This window comes from Phyllobates terribilis, unplaced genomic scaffold (genome assembly GCF_046119375.1).
Source record: "Phyllobates terribilis strain yellow unplaced genomic scaffold, ASM4611937v1 Scaffold_21__1_contigs__length_20361869, whole genome shotgun sequence".
Lineage (NCBI taxonomy): Eukaryota > Metazoa > Chordata > Amphibia > Anura > Dendrobatidae > Phyllobates > Phyllobates terribilis.
Genome location: NW_027362781.1, coordinates 8,956,948 through 8,969,495, shown reverse-complemented (window position 1 = coordinate 8,969,495; position 12,548 = coordinate 8,956,948).

Here is a 12,548-nt window from a genome sequence, read left to right as displayed (position 1 = left end):
GAAAACGACAAAATATCAAGGACTCATTGGGCGAATCGCTCTAGAACTGAAATCGGAACGCTCACTGACATTTCCCCTATCTGAAAGTCTGATAAACGCCGGAAAAATGACTAAGTCCAATAAAAAAATTTTTCAACTTTTTTCAATTTTACCCCCGTGGGATATATATTCTACCCAAATACATTTGGAACTCTCCTGGAGTACCCTCACACATATTATTCCCTCATTTAGTGGATATTTTCACAAAAAAGTGAAATTTTCAAAAATTCAGAAAATTGCCTGAAAACGGCGAAATATCAAGGACTCATTTGGCGAATCGCTCTGGAACTGAAATCGGAACGCTCACTGACATTTCCCCTTTCTGAAAGTCGGATAAAGGCCGAAAAAATGACTTAAGTCCAAAAAAAAACTGTTTTCACCTTTTTTCAATTTTACCCCCGTGGGATATATATTCTACCCACACACATTTGGAAATCTCCTGGGGTACCCTCACACATATTATTCCCTCATTTAGTGGATATTTTCACAAAAAAGTGAAATTTTCAAAAATCCAGAAAATTGGCTGAAAACTACTACATATCAAGGACTCATTGGGCGAATCGCTCTGGAACTGAAATCGGAATGCTCACTGACATTTCCCCTATCTGAAAGTCTGATAAACGCCAAAAAAATGACTTCAGTCCAAAAAAAAAAATGTTTTCAACTTTTTTCAATTTTACCCCCGTGGGATATATATTCTACCCACACACATTTGGAACTCTCCTGGGGTACCCTCACACATATTATTCCCTCATTTAGTGGATGTTTTCACAAAAAAGTGAAATTTTCAAAAATTCAGAAAATTGGCTGAAAACGACGAAATATCAAGGACTGATAGGGCGAATGGCTCTGGAACTAAAATCGGAACGCTCACTGACATTTCCCCTATCTGAAAGTCTGATAAACGCCGGAAAAATGACTAAGTCCAAAAAAAAATTTTTTCAACTTTTTTCAATTTTACCCCCGTGGGATATATATTCTACCCACACACATTTGGAACTCTCCTGGGGTACCCTCACACATATTATTTCGTCATTTAGTGGATATTTTCACAAAAAAGTGAAATTTTCAAAAATCCAGAAAATTGGCTGAAAACGACTAAATATCAAGGATTCATTGGGCGAATCGCTCTGGAACTGAAATCGGAACGCTCACTGACATTTCCCCTATCTGAAAGTCTGATAAACGCTGAAAAAATGACAAGTCCAAAAAAAAATGTTTTCAACTTTTTTCAATTTTACCCCCGTAAGATATATATTCTACCCACACACATTTGGAACTCTCCTGGGGTACCCTCACACACATTATTCCCTCATTTAGTGGTTATTTTCACAAAAAAGTGAAATTTTCAAAAATCCAGAAAATTTTCTGAAAACGACTAAATATCAAGGACTCATTGGGCGAATTGCTCTGGAACTGAAATCGGAATGCTCACTGACATTTCCCCCATCTGAAAGTCTGATAAACGCCGGAAAAATGACTAAGTCCAAAAAAAAATTTTTTCAACTTTTTTCAATTTTACCCCCGTGTGATATATATTCTACCCACACACATTTGGAACTCTCCTGGGGTACCCTCACACATATTATTCCCTCATTTAGCGGATATTTTCACAAAAAAGTGAAATTTTCAAAAATTCAGAAAATTGCCTGAAAACGGTGAAATATCAAGGACTCATTTGGCGAATCGCTCTGGAACTGAAATCGGAACGCTCACTGACATTTCCCCTATCAGAAAGTCTGATAAACGCCGAAAAAGTGACTTAAGTCCAAAAAAAAACAGTTTTCAACTTTTTTCAATTTTACCCCCGTGGGATATATATTCTACCAACACACATTTGGAACTCTCCTGGGGTACCCTCACACATATTATTCCCTCATTTAGTGGATATTTTCACAAAAAAGTGAAATTTTCAAAAATCCAGAAAATTGGCTGAAAACTACTACATATCAAGGACTCATTGGGCGAATCGCTCTGGAACTGAAATCGGAACGCTCACTGACATTTCCCCTATCTGAAAGTCTGATAAACGCTGAAAAAATGACAAGTCCAAAAAAAAATGTTTTCAACTTTTTTCAATTTTACCCCCGTAAGATATATATTCTACCCACACACATTTGGAACTCTCCTGGGGTACCCTCACACACATTATTCCCTCATTTAGTGGATATTTTCATAAAAAAAGTGAAATATTCAAAAATTCACAAAATTGCCTGAAAACGACGAAATATCAAGGACTCATTGGGTGAATCGCTTTGGAACTGAAATCGGAACGCTCAATGACATTTCCCCTATCTGAAAGTCTGATAAACGCCGGAAAAATGACTAAATCCCAAAAAAAAATTTTTTCAACTTTTTTCAATTTTACCCCCGTGGGATATATATTCTACCCACACACATTTGGAACTCTCGTGGGGTACCCTCACACATATTATTCCCTCATTTAGTGGATATTTTCACAAAAAAGTGAAATTTTCAAAAATTCAGAAAATTGCCTGAAATCGACGAAATATCAAGGACTCATCCGGTGAATCGCTCTGGATCTGAAATCAGAACGCTTACTGACATTTCTGCTAACTGAAAGTCTGATAAACGCCGGAAAAATGACTAAGTCCAAAAAAAAATTTTTTTCAACTTTTTTCAATTTTACCCCCGTGGGATATATATTCTACCCACACACATTTGGAACTCTCCTGGGGTACCCTCACACATATTATTCCCTCATTTAGTGGAAAATTTCACAAAAAAGTGAAATTTCCAAAAATCCAGAAAATTGGCTGAAAACGACTAAATATCAAGTACTCATTGGGCGAATCGCTCTGGAACTGAAATCGGAACGCTCACTGACATTTCCCCTATCTGAAAGTCTGATAAACGCCGGAAAAATGACTAAATCCCAAAAAAAAATTTTTTCAACCTTTTTCAATTATACCCCCATGGGATCTATATTCTACCCTCACACATTTGGAACTCTCCTGGGGTACCCTCACACATATTATTCCTTCATTTAGTGGATATTTTCACAAAAAAGTGAAATTTTCAAAAATTCAGAAAATTGCCTGAAATCTACGAAATATCAAGGACCCATCCGGCGAATCGCTCTGGAACTGAAATTGGAATGCTCACTGACATTTCCCATTTTGGAAAGTCTGATAAACGTCGGAAAAATGACAGTCCAAAAAAAAAATTTTTTCAACTTTTTTCAATTTTAAACCGGTGGGATATATATTCTACCCACACACATTTGGAACTCTCCTGGGGTACCCTCACACATATTATTCCCTCATTTAGTGGATATTTTCACAAAAAAGTGAAATTTTCAAAAATCCAGAAAATTGGCTGAAAACGACGAAATATCAAGGACCCATCCGGCAAATCGTTCTGGAACTGAAATCGGAACACTCACTGACATTTCCGCTATCTGAAAGTCTGATAAATGCCGAAAAAATGACTAAGTCCAAAAAAAAAATTTTTTCAACTTTTTTCAATTTTACCCCCGTGGGATATATATTCTACCCACACACATTTGGAACTCTCCTGGGGTACCCTCACACATATTATTCCCTCATTTAGTGGATATTTTCACAAAAAAGTGAAATTTTGAAAAATCCAGAAAATTGGCTGAAAACGACTGAACATCAAGGACTCATTGTGCGAATCGCTCTGGAACTATAATCGGAATGCTCATTGACATTTCCCCTATCTGAAAGTCTGATAAACGTCGGAAAAATGACTAAGTCGAAAAAAAAAATTTTGTCAACTTTTTTCAATTTTTCCCCCTTCGGATATATATTCTTCCCACACACATTTGGAACTCTCCTGGGGTACCCTCACATATATTATTCCCTCATTTAGTGGATATTTTCACAAAAAAGTGAAATTTTCAAAAATTCAGAAAGTTGCCTGAAAACGACGAAATATCAACGACTCATCCGGCGAATCACTCTGGAACTGAAATCGGTATGCTCACTGACATTTCCCCTATCTGAAAGTCTCATATACGCCGGAAAAATGACTAAATCCCCCCCAAAAAATTTTTTCAACTTTTTTCAATTTTACCCCCGTGGGATATATATTCTACCCACACACATTTGGAACTCTCCTGGGGTACCCTCACACATATTATTCCCTCATTTAGTGGATATTTTCACAAAAAAGTGAAATTTTCAAAAATCCAGAAAATTGGCTGAAAACGACTAAATATCAAGTACTCATTGGGCGAATCGCTCTGGAACTGAAATCGGAACGCTCACTGACATTTCCCCTATCTGAAAGTCTGATAAACGCTGGAAAAATGACTAAATCCCCAAAAAAAAATATTTCAACTTTTTTCAATTTGACCCCCGTGGGATCTATATTCTACCCACACACATTTGGAACTCTCCTGGGGTACCCTCACACATATTATTCCCTCATTTAGTGGATATTTTCACAAAAAAGTGAAATTTTCAAGAATTCAGAAAATTGTCTGAAAACGACGAAATATCAAGGACTCATCCAGCGAATCGCTCTGGATCTGAAATCAGAACGCTTACTGACATTTCCGCTAATTGAAAGTCTGATAAACGCCAGAAAAATGACTAAGTCCAAAAAAAAAATTTTTTCAACTTTTTTCAATTTTACCCCGGTGGGATATATATTCTACCCACACACATTTGGAACTCTCCTGGGGTACCCTCACACATATTATTCCCTCATTTAGTGGATATTTTCACAAAAAAGTGAAATTTTCAAAAATTCAGAAAATTGCCTGAAATCGACAAAATATCAAGGACTCATCCGGCGAATCGCTCTGGATCTGAAATCGGAACGCTTACTGACATTTCCGCTAACTGAAAGTCTGATAAACGCCGGAAAAATGACTAAGTCCAAAAAAAATATTTTTTTTACTTTTTTCAATTTTACACCCGTGGGATATATATTCTACCCACACACATTTGGAACTCTCCTGGGGTACCCTCACACATATTATTCCCTCATTTAGTGGATATTTTCACAAAAAAAGTGAAATTTTCAAAAATTCAGAAAATTGCCTGAAAACGACGAAATATCACGGACTCATTGGGCAAATCGCTCTGGAACTGAAATCGGAACGCTCACTGACATTTGCCCTATCTGAAAGTCTGATAAACGCCGGAAAAATGACTAAGTCCAAAAAAAATATTTTTTTTACTTTTTTCAATTTTACCCCCGTGGGATATATATTCTACCCACACACATTTGGAACTCTCGTGGGGTACCCTCACACATATTATTCCCTCATTTAGTGGATATTTTTACAAAAAAGTGAAATTTTCAAAAATTCAGAAAATTGCCTGAAATCGACGAAATATCAAGGACTCATCCGGCGAATCGCTCTGGATCTGAAATCAGAACGCTTACTGACATTTCTGCTAACTGAAAGTCTGATAAACGCCGGAAAAATGACTAAATCCAAAAAAAAAATTTTTTAAACTTTTTTCAATTTTACCCCCGTGGGATATATATTCTACCCACACACATTTGGAACTCTCCTGGGGTACCCTCACACATATTATTCCCTCATTTAGTGGATATTTTCACAAAAAAGTGAAATTTTCAAAAATTCAGAAAATTGCCTGAAATCGACAAAATATCAAGGACTCATCCGGCGAATCGCTCTGGATCTGAAATCGGAACGCTTACTGACATTTCCGCTAACTGAAAGTCTGATAAACGCCGGAAAAATGACTAAGTCCAAAAAAAATATTTTTTTTACTTTTTTCAATTTTACACCCGTGGGATATATATTCTACCCACACACATTTGGAACTCTCCTGGGGTACCCTCACACATATTATTCCCTCATTTAGTGGATATTTTCACAAAAAAAGTGAAATTTTCAAAAATTCAGAAAATTGCCTGAAAACGACGAAATATCACGGACTCATTGGGCAAATCGCTCTGGAACTGAAATCGGAACGCTCACTGACATTTGCCCTATCTGAAAGTCTGATAAACGCCGGAAAAATGACTAAGTCCAAAAAAAATATTTTTTTTACTTTTTTCAATTTTACCCCCGTGGGATATATATTCTACCCACACACATTTGGAACTCTCGTGGGGTACCCTCACACATATTATTCCCTCATTTAGTGGATATTTTTACAAAAAAGTGAAATTTTCAAAAATTCAGAAAATTGCCTGAAATCGACGAAATATCAAGGACTCATCCGGCGAATCGCTCTGGATCTGAAATCAGAACGCTTACTGACATTTCTGCTAACTGAAAGTCTGATAAACGCCGGAAAAATGACTAAATCCAAAAAAAAAATTTTTTAAACTTTTTTCAATTTTACCCCCGTGGGATATATATTCTACCCACACACATTTGGAACTCTCCTGGGGTACCCTCACACATATTATTCCCTCATTTAGTGGATATTTTCACAAAAAAGTGAAATTTTCAAAAATTCAGAAAATTGCCTGAAATCGACAAAATATCAAGGACTCATCCGGCGAATCGCTCTGGATCTGAAATCGGAACGCTTACTGACATTTCTGCTAACTGAAAGTCTGATAAACGCCGGAAAAATGACTAAGTCCAAAAAAAATATTTTTTTTACTTTTTTCAATTTTACACCCGTGGGATATATATTCTACCCACACACATTTGGAACTCTCCTGGGGTACCCTCACACATATTATTCCCTCATTTAGTGGATATTTTCACAAAAAAAGTGAAATTTTCAAAAATTCAGAAAATTGCCTGAAAACGACGAAATATCACGGACTCATTGGGCAAATCGCTCTGGAACTGAAATCGGAACGCTCACTGACATTTGCCCTATCTGAAAGTCTGATAAATGCCGGAAAAATGACTAAGTCCAAAAAAAATATTTTTTTTACTTTTTTCAATTTTACCCCCGTGGGATATATATTCTACCCACACACATTTGGAACTCTCGTGGGGTACCCTCACACATATTATTCCCTCATTTAGTGGATATTTTTACAAAAAAGTGAAATTTTCAAAAATTCAGAAAATTGCCTGAAATCGACGAAATATCAAGGACTCATCCGGCGAATCGCTCTGGATCTGAAATCAGAACGCTTACTGACATTTCTGCTAACTGAAAGTCTGATAAACGCCGGAAAAATGACTAAATCCAAAAAAAAAATTTTTTAAACTTTTTTCAATTTCACCCCCGTGGGATATATATTCTACCCACACACATTTGGAACTCTCCTGGGGTACCCTCACACATATTATTCCCTCATTTAGTGGATATTTTCACAAAAAAGTGAAATTTTCAAAAATTCAGAAAATTGCCTGAAATCGACAAAATATCAAGGACTCATTGTGCGAATCGCTCTGGAACTATAATCGGAATGCTCACTGACATTTCCCCTATCTGAAAGTCTGATAAACACCGGAAAAATGACTAAATCCCCCCAAAAAAATGTTTTCAACTTTTTTCAATTTTACCCGCGTGGGATATATATTCTATCCACACACATTTGGAACTCTCCTGGGGTACCCTCACACATATTATTCCCTCATTTAGTGGATATTTTCACAAAAAAGTGAAATTTTCAAAAATCCAGAAAATTGGCTGAAAACGACTAAATATCAAGGACTCATAGGGCGAATCGCTCTGGAACTGAAATTGGAATGCTCACTGACATTTCCCATTTTGGAAAGTCTGATAAACGTCGGAAAAATGACAGTCTAAAAAAAAATGTTTTTCAACTTTTTTCAATTTTACCCCCATGGGATATATATTCTATCCACACACATTTGGAAATCTCCTGGGGTACCCTCACACATATTATTCCCTCATTTAGTGGATATTTTCACAAAAAAGTGAAATTTTCAAAAATCCAGAAAATTGGCTGAAAACGGCTAAATATCAAGGACTCATAGGGCGAATCGCTCTGGAACTGAAATTGGAATGCTCACTGACATTTCCCATTTTGGAAAGTCTGATAAACGTCGGAAAAATGACAGTCTAAAAAAAATTTTTTTTCAACTTTTTTCAATTTTACCCCCGTGGGATATATATTCTACCCACACACATTTGGAACTCTCCTGGGGTACCCTCACACATATTATTCCCTCATTTAGTGGATATTTTCACAAAAAAGTGAAATTTTCAAAAATTCAGAAAATTGCCTGAAATCGACAAAATATCAAGGACTCATCCGGCGAATCGCTCTGGATCTGAAATCGGAACGCTTACTGACATTTCCGCTAACTGAAAGTCTGATAAACGCCGGAAAAATGACTAAGTCCAAAAAAAATATTTTTTTTACTTTTTTCAATTTTACACCCGTGGGATATATATTCTACCCACACACATTTGGAACTCTCCTGGGGTACCCTCACACATATTATTCCCTCATTTAGTGGATATTTTCACAAAAAAAGTGAAATTTTCAAAAATTCAGAAAATTGCCTGAAAACGACGAAATATCACGGACTCATTGGGCAAATCGCTCTGGAACTGAAATCGGAACGCTCACTGACATTTGCCCTATCTGAAAGTCTGATAAATGCCGGAAAAATGACTAAGTCCAAAAAAAATATTTTTTTTACTTTTTTCAATTTTACCCCCGTGGGATATATATTCTACCCACACACATTTGGAACTCTCGTGGGGTACCCTCACACATATTATTCCCTCATTTAGTGGATATTTTCACAAAAAAGTGAAATTTTCAAAAATTCAGAAAATTGTCTGAAAACGACGAAATATCAAGGACTCATCTGGCGAATCGCTCTGGATCTGAAATCAGAACGCTTACTGACATTTCCGCTAATTGAAAGTCTGATAAACGCCAGAAAAATGACTAAGTCCAAAAAAAAAATTTTTTCAACTTTTTTCAATTTTACCCCGGTGGGATATATATTCTACCCACACACATTTGGAACTCTCCTGGGGTACCCTCACACATATTATTCCCTCATTTAGTGGATATTTTCACAAAAAAGTGAAATTTTCAAAAATTCAGAAAATTGCCTGAAATCGACAAAATATCAAGGACTCATCCGGCGAATCGCTCTGGATCTGAAATCGGAACGCTTACTGACATTTCCGCTAACTGAAAGTCTGATAAACGCCGGAAAAATGACTAAGTCCAAAAAAAATATTTTTTTTACTTTTTTCAATTTTACACCCGTGGGATATATATTCTACCCACACACATTTGGAACTCTCCTGGGGTACCCTCACACATATTATTCCCTCATTTAGTGGATATTTTCACAAAAAAAGTGAAATTTTCAAAAATTCAGAAAATTGCCTGAAAACGACGAAATATCACGGACTCATTGGGCAAATCGCTCTGGAACTGAAATCGGAACGCTCACTGACATTTGCCCTATCTGAAAGTCTGATAAACGCCGGAAAAATGACTAAGTCCAAAAAAAATATTTTTTTTACTTTTTTCAATTTTACCCCCGTGGGATATATATTCTACCCACACACATTTGGAACTCTCGTGGGGTACCCTCACACATATTATTCCCTCATTTAGTGGATATTTTAACAAAAAAGTGAAATTTTCAAAAATTCAGAAAATTGCCTGAAATCGACGAAATATCAAGGACTCATCCGGCGAATCGCTCTGGATCTGAAATCAGAACGCTTACTGACATTTCTGCTAACTGAAAGTCTGATAAACGCCGGAAAAATGACTAAATCCAAAAAAAAAATTTTTTAAACTTTTTTCAATTTTACCCCCGTGGGATATATATTCTACCCACACACATTTGGAACTCTCCTGGGGTACCCTCACACATATTATTCCCTCATTTAGTGGATATTTTCACAAAAAAGTGAAATTTTCAAAAATTCAGAAAATTGCCTGAAATCGACAAAATATCAAGGACTCATCCGGCGAATCGCTCTGGATCTGAAATCGGAACGCTTACTGACATTTCCGCTAACTGAAAGTCTGATAAACGCCGGAAAAATGACTAAGTCCAAAAAAAATATTTTTTTTACTTTTTTCAATTTTACACCCGTGGGATATATATTCTACCCACACACATTTGGAACTCTCCTGGGGTACCCTCACACATATTATTCCCTCATTTAGTGGATATTTTCACAAAAAAAGTGAAATTTTCAAAAATTCAGAAAATTGCCTGAAAACGACGAAATATCACGGACTCATTGGGCAAATCGCTCTGGAACTGAAATCGGAACGCTCACTGACATTTGCCCTATCTGAAAGTCTGATAAATGCCGGAAAAATGACTAAGTCCAAAAAAAATATTTTTTTTACTTTTTTCAATTTTACCCCCGTGGGATATATATTCTACCCACACACATTTGGAACTCTCGTGGGGTACCCTCACACATATTATTCCCTCATTTAGTGGATATTTTTACAAAAAAGTGAAATTTTCAAAAATTCAGAAAATTGCCTGAAATCGACGAAATATCAAGGACTCATCCGGCGAATCGCTCTGGATCTGAAATCAGAACGCTTACTGACATTTCTGCTAACTGAAAGTCTGATAAACGCCGGAAAAATGACTAAATCCAAAAAAAAAATTTTTTAAACTTTTTTCAATTTCACCCCCGTGGGATATGTATTCTACCCACACACATTTGGAACTCTCCTGGGGTACCCTCACACATATTATTCCCTCATTTAGTGGATATTTTCACAAAAAAGTGAAATTTTCAAAAATTCAGAAAATTGCCTGAAATCGACAAAATATCAAGGACTCATCCGGCGAATCGCTCTGGATCTGAAATCAGAACGCTTACTGACATTTCCGCTAACTGAAAGTCTGATGAACGCCGGAAAAATGACTAAGTCCAAAAAAAAAATTTTTTCAACTTTTTTCAGTTTTACCCCGGTGGGATATATATTCTACCCACACACATTTGGAACTCTCCTGGGGTACCCTCACACATATTATTCCCTCATTTAGTGGATATTTTCACAAAAAAGTGAAATTTTGAAAAATCCAGAAAATTGGCTGAAAACGACTGAAAATCAAGGACTCATTGTGCGAATCGCTCTGGAACTATAATCGGAATGCTCACTGACATTTCCCCTATCTGAAAGTCTGATAAACACCGGAAAAATGACTAAATCCCCCCAAAAAAATGTTTTCAACTTTTTTCAATTTTACCCGCGTGGGATATATATTCTATCCACACACATTTGGAACTCTCCTGGGGTACCCTCACACATATTATTCCCTCATTTAGTGGATATTTTCACAAAAAAGTGAAATTTTCAAAAATCCAGAAAATTGGCTGAAAACGACTAAATATCAAGGACTCATAGGGCGAATCGCTCTGGAACTGAAATTGGAATGCTCACTGACATTTCCCATTTTGGAAAGTCTGATAAACGTCGGAAAAATGACAGTCTAAAAAAAAATGTTTTTCAACTTTTTTCAATTTTACCCCCATGGGATATATATTCTATCCACACACATTTGGAAATCTCCTGGGGTACCCTCACACATATTATTCCCTCATTTAGTGGATATTTTCACAAAAAAGTGAAATTTTCAAAAATCCAGAAAATTGGCTGAAAACGGCTAAATATCAAGGACTCATAGGGCGAATCGCTCTGGAACTGAAATTGGAATGCTCACTGACATTTCCCATTTTGGAAAGTCTGATAAACGTCGGAAAAATGACAGTCTAAAAAAAATTTTTTTTCAACTTTTTTCAATTTTACCCCCGTGGGATATATATTCTACCCACACACATTTGAAACTCTCCTGGGGTACCCTCACACATATTATTCCCTCATTTAGTGGATATTTTCACAAAAAAAGTGAAATTTTCAAAAATTCACAAAATTGCCTGAAAACGACGAAATATCAAGGACTCATTGGGCGAATCACTCTGGAACTGAAATCGGAATGCTCACTGACATTTCCCCTATCTGAAAGTCTGATAAACGCCGGAAAAATGACTAAATCCAAAAAAAAAAAAATTTCAACTTTTTTCAATTTTACCCCCGTGGGAAATATATTCTACCCACACACATTTGGAACTCTCGTGGGGTACCCTCACACATATTATTCCCTCAGTTAGTGGATATTTTCACAAAAAAGTGAAATTTTCAAAAATTCAGAAAATTGCCTGAAATCGACGAAATATCAAGGACTCATCCGGCGAATCGCTATGGATCTGAAATCAGAACGCTTACTGACATTTCCGCTAACTGAAAGTCTGATAAACGCCGGAAAAATGACTAAATCCAAAAAAAAAATGTTTTCAACTTTTTTCAATTTTACCCCAGTTTGATATATATTCTAAACACACACATTTGGATCTCTCCTGGGGTACCCTCACACGTATTATTCTCTCATTTAGTGGATATTTTCACAAAAAAGTGAAATTTTCAAAAATCCAGAAAATTGGCTGAAAACGACTAAATATCAAGTACTGATTGGGCGAATCGCTCTGGAACTGAAATCGGAACGCTCACTGACATTTCCCCTATCTGAAAGTCTGATAAACGCTGGAAAAATCACTAAATCCAAAAAAAAAAATTTTTCAACTTTT